This window comes from Octopus bimaculoides, chromosome 3 (assembly GCF_001194135.2).
Source record: "Octopus bimaculoides isolate UCB-OBI-ISO-001 chromosome 3, ASM119413v2, whole genome shotgun sequence".
In the NCBI taxonomy this organism is placed as follows: domain Eukaryota; kingdom Metazoa; phylum Mollusca; class Cephalopoda; order Octopoda; family Octopodidae; genus Octopus; species Octopus bimaculoides.
Window position 1 is genome coordinate 150,501,219 of NC_068983.1, and position 5,711 is coordinate 150,506,929.

Genomic DNA, 5,711 nt, shown 5'->3' on the forward strand with positions numbered 1-5,711 from the left:
GAGTTACGTGATCAACCGTTACTCGAGCCGCGCTGTATATGAAGTAATAACCATAACAAAACGTAAAAGAAAAGAGAGAGAGAGAGGAATATGAAAAGTAAAGAAAATCAACTGAAATGAGAAAATGTGGAAGAAAGAACGGAGAGGAAGTAGAAAAATGCGAAGAGAGCAGGTTGTGTAACGGTTATTCTGCTGTCACTTCAAGAAAATCGTCACTACTTATATATATATGGCTTACATATGACTACTTCCGTCACCACCGCTATTGCATGTTAACGCGGTTGACTTACGTAGTCTGTTGGCCTGCTAGAAATAGCAGCAAAATATCCCTCGAATTGCGGCATACTTGTCTTACTGGAACGTCAGAGTCAGATGGTATTAGTTTTAGATCCGCTATTGTCTGTGAAATAAACAGTGGTGTATGGGTACGGCTGGAATACTTTTGGTTCATGGATCTAGATAGATCTGCTGGAATTAATGACTGACCTTGGGTTATAAACCGCTATTACAAAAAATTTATCGCCATAATCATATACTTCGCTGTCAACTGTCGCGAACACTACTCTCTTTCTCACTATCAACATTAACACCATCATCAGCATGTCTCCGCCCCACCTCTCACACACATAACATCAACGTTATTGTCACAACCACCATGCCAAACACAATCATCATCATCATCAACATCATCATCATCAGCTGTAATATCATCAACTACTGACCACTACCACCACTACTACTACTATAACCACCACCAAACCCAGCATTGAGTCTCGCCTGTCGTAGCTCTTTATCATTTTATACATCTCACGCTAGCGTCTGTAGTAATACTAACAATGGTACATTAACTATTAGTAAAAACTATTATAACGTTTATCATTATTATTATTATTATTATTATTATTATTATAGTAATAGTAGTAGTTGTAATAGTAGTAGTAGTTGTGGAAATAGTTTATTATGTGCAGCAGTAGAGTTGTAGTCTTAGTAGTAATGGTAATGGTAGTAATAACAGGAGCAATGATTGTGTTAGTAGAAGCAGAAGCAGTAGAAGGAGTATTAGTAATGGCAGTTATTTTTCTTTAACCTCATTTCGTTTTGAATGGGTTAACTACCAAGGACTGAAATCATTTTAGTTGTGACCAATCTGTCTGTTTTAAGGACTACATTATCCAATGTGTCCTTCTTTGTTTAAGTCAGTAGGGGGAGGGGGCACTGATTTGAGGGAAATTTGGTTGCTATTTCTAGCAAGACTACAGACTAAATAAAATAAAAGTGTTTACCAACCTTTCCTATGCTTTCGCACGTCTAGGTGCTTGATTAATTTTTGTATCCCTTACAAAAGTAATATCACATTTTACTCCTTTTACTCTTTTACTTGTTTCAGTCATTTGACTGCGGCCATGCTGGAGCACCACCTTTAGTCGAGCAAATCGACCCTAGGACTTATTCTTTGTAAGCCCAGCACTTATTCTATCGGTCTCTTTTGCAGAGCCGCTAAGTGACGGGGACATAAACACACCAGCATCGGTTGTCAAGCAATGCTAAGGGGACAAACACAGACACACACACACACACACATATATATACATATATACGACAGGCTTCTTTCAGTTTCTGTCTACCAAATCCACTCACAAGGCTTTGGTCGGCCCGAGGCTATAGTAGAAAACACTTGCCCAAGATGCCACGCAGTGGGACTGAACCCGGAACCATGTGGTTGGTAAGCAAGCTACTTACCATACAGCCACTCCTGCGCCATTTGGAGATGAAAAGAAAATTTTCAAATAACTAATTAATTTTTCTTTAATTGAACCACATAGGAAAGAACATGTTCTTGATATACCAAATAGAACATAGTCAATTTTGAGAGTAAATTAATTTTATTTTCAATAATGATTTTAATAAATTTTAATAAAGTATATACTTTCACTCTTAGTTTCACCCATTGAAATTGCATTTAATACCCCCAGAGTGTGCAAGCAACCCAGGTTAAGAACTCCTGTTTGATCATGGTAATATTTTGTGTTGTTAGTAGTAGTAGTAGTGATTTCTCAGGGTATAAGCTTTGAAATTGTTGAGGGGAGCTAGCTCTGAATGAAGGTAGTGCCCGTTGTCTTTGTGGGCCTTCTGAGACCCTTGAGATTGATACTGGTTAATGTTAAGCTTAGATCAGTCATGAGCAAACTGCAGACCATGAAATGGTACACCTAATGGAAAATTATCTTGGATTATTTTGGTAGTGTAGCTCTAGCCTGCCTGATGAAGAGCCATGTCTCATGCGACCAACTTCTTGGAAAAAGTTGCCCATGCCTGGCTTAGACTGTTATTATCCATGACTGCAGGAAATCCATGTATGAGGAGAGAATTTTAGAGAGCTGATGTTCTAGGAACAAATGACCAAGTGTAGTGGCTAGCAGGGTCTAGTGATGTGAATGATGAGAGGTAGAGGGATGAGTAATGCATAAGTGGAAGTGACATGAGACAAACCATCACTAAGGAATTGAGGCCATTGTGGTAGCTGTAGAGAAGACACAAAGTGGACATAGCTCATATGCACCAGAAGCTGGTGTTTGTGAGTGTGATTTTGTGTCTGTTAGTTGAGTGGCTTTTCTTTGGATGCAGATTAAGATGTCACTGTGTGCAGCAAGCAACACCATCAGCATTCCAGATGTAGGGGAAGCACTGCATTATGGATCTCAGCTGAACTTAATAGAAGGTCAGTCATTGTTGACAGCTAATGAATTAAGAAAGCATAAAAGGTCAAAGATCAAGAGATGCAGTCAAAAGACAGGCCTTGTCAAGGAAAGAAGTGTCTGTGACCTTCACAGATGCACTGAGACTGGTAATATAGCTGATGTTCAATTTCCAACTTTTGAGGAACAGTCATTCCTCTTTCTTCGTTTCTTTACGATGATCGTTGATGTAAATGAAATGAGAATTACCATAGCTACAATCAGGAATATGATACATAGGGTCTCTTTTCAAACAATTAGTAAGCAATAACTCCTAGAGGCTTTAAGTTTTAAAAATATGAAGCAGGGGAGGTAACTTCAGTGAGATCAGCTGAAATTTTTGGAAAATGAAGATGATTTCAGAACTGAATTGTTGATATCACTTACAGGAAGCTTTAAGTGTAATCTAGTGATAGATATATTATGTGCTTTTGTACTTTTGCTGGTTTCTTTTACTAGTCTGTGGCCATGCTAGAGCTCTAATCAATTATAACAACCACAGTGTTGTGATTTTAGCTGTATTTCTTTGGTTGACTTTTGAAGGATTGACCTGGACCAGATATGAACTAAAAGCATAAAGGGATGTAACCAAATATTGCAAGGTTTTTGTTTGCTACTCCACCAATTCTGTCATCTTTTATAGTTACTATTGCAGGGAACTTCTATGCGTTTGCCTAACCTGCTAAAAATGCAGCAAGATCTTCAAATCACAAACTTCCCTACTCAAAAATAAAAGAATGAAGTACAGATTGGATAATGTATCCCTTGATGTATTATGTTTTGAAAAAAAGACATGATGGTCAGTAGGAATGTTTTTCATTCTAGGCCTTGCCAAGAGCTAAATAACAACTAGTCTATTAATTTCTTATTTAGCCACATAAAGGAATAAACTTATATGATATTCATGTATTTTTAGTTCCTCTTATTTTTTCTCTTTCAAATGAAATGAAGTGAAGTGAATTGGAGTAGTTCCAATAAAGAACTGAAACTGGCTTGTGGTGGGGTGAAGTTTGAAGAAGGACGAGGAAAAAGGAGATGACAGAAGTGGTGAGAAGAAAAGAAAAAAAAGAAAAAAACAAATGAAGAAATGTGAAGGGAGGGGAAGAGCAAGGAGTAAAAGAAATAGTTGGGAAGAAGAGCTGTGCCCATGATCCCTTTCAAGGCCTCTGAAACTGGTGGGAAGGATGGATGTATTCTCAAACCAAAGACATGATCTGAATGTTTGTAACAGGATGGAAATCTACTAAAGGCGCCTAAGGGTTTGGTGACAGAGATTAAGTCTACTACCCAAGTTGGTCATGGTGGGATTTGAACTCAAAACATTATGAACTGAAACAAATAGTACCTGATGATCTCACAATTCTACTACTTACTACTCTTGCCTGGTACTTTATTTAGCAACTCTGGAAGGATGAAAATCAAAGTGGATTTTGGTAGGGTGTGTTGTTGTTTTATCCCATGTCAACCTCGATAGAAATAAGGAAAAAAAACCCTATGATCAGAGGCATTCTAGCCATGACCAATCTGTCTTTTTCCTATGTGCATGGAACCCATGACTACATTATCTGTTAAATGCTGTTTTAGTATGTTGGAGTTTTATTTCTGAGTTCTCTCATTGCTATTCCTAGCACATTGAGTGGCATCATAGAGGCTGTCTTGTTGGCTCAAGTGTAGTTAAGTGGGAAGGAAAGGGAAACTCAAGAAGAGGAAGGCAGATATAAGTGAAGAAGCCAAAAATAAAATTTAAAAAAATAGAATAAAAATCAAATAAACTAATAAATATGTCAAAAGAACAAGTAGAAATTGGAACCTAAAAACAAAAATGAAAGAAAAATAAACCACAAGAAACTAAATGAGGTGTAGATGTAATTTGAAACAAGAGCTGAAAATATATCTTGTTTAGAAAACAAAATACTTCAAGAAAACATCTTAAGAGGTCATTCAAAAATTTTCAGTTCAAATTCAAATGAAATCAACCTTTCCTTTTCATCTTTCTGGGGTTGATAGAATAAATATCTGAGTTGATTTAGTCAACTACTTTTCCCTCTAAAATTTTTGGTCTTTTGTTAGAAATCATCATCATCATCATCATCGTCGTTTAACGTCCGCTTTCCATGCTAGCATGGGTTGGACGATTTGACTGAGGACTGGTGGACCAGGAGGCGACACCAGGCTCCAATCTGATTTGGCAGAGTTTCTACAGCTGGATGCCCTTTGGAAATCTTTATTATAATTATTGAGGTCAGTGGGTTGGCAGGATTGTTAGAGAGTCAGGTGAAATGCCTTGGACTTCTTATCCTGACTCTTAACATTTAGAGTTCAAATCATACTGAAGTCAACTTTGCCTTTCATCTTTTGTGGGGTTCAATAAAATGAAATACTGGAGTTGATTGTTTTGACTAACCCCACCCTCTCAAAATTGTAGGCCTTGTGCCTAAATTAAAAAAAAAAAACCCTATTATTATTGATATTATTATTAAGGCAGTGAGCTGGCAAAACTGTAGGTATGCCAAGCAAAATGCTTAGTGGCATTTTATTTATCTTCCCATTCACAAGTTCAAATTCTGTGTAGGTCGACTTTGCTTTTCATCCTTTCAGGGTTGATAAAAATAAGCACCAGTTGGGATTCACTCTTGAAATTGCTGGCAGTGTGCCAAAATCTGAAGCCAGTATTACTATTATTGTTAAGGTGGCAAACTGGCGGAATCGTTAGCATGCTGGATGAAATGCTTAACAGTATTTTCCCTGTCACTATGTTCTGAGTTGAAATTCTGCCGAGGTTGACTTTGCCGTTCATCCTTTCAGGGTTGATAAATTAAGTACCAGTGAAACACTGGGGTCGATGTAATTGACTAGTCCCCCTCCCTGCAAAATGTATGTATATATATATATACAGACACACACCAAATTAAAAAGGGTGGCTTCTTCCTTCTATACATATATGAATATATATATATATATATATATATATATATA

General features: G+C 37.2%; 1 protein-coding gene across 2 annotated transcripts in view; it reads right to left on the reverse strand.

The window, feature by feature from the left end:
• LOC106873711 (dual specificity mitogen-activated protein kinase kinase 4) overlaps positions 1–5,711 on the reverse strand; it is a 95,485-nt gene that overhangs the window by 71,001 nt on the left and 18,773 nt on the right. The window lies entirely within an intron of this gene.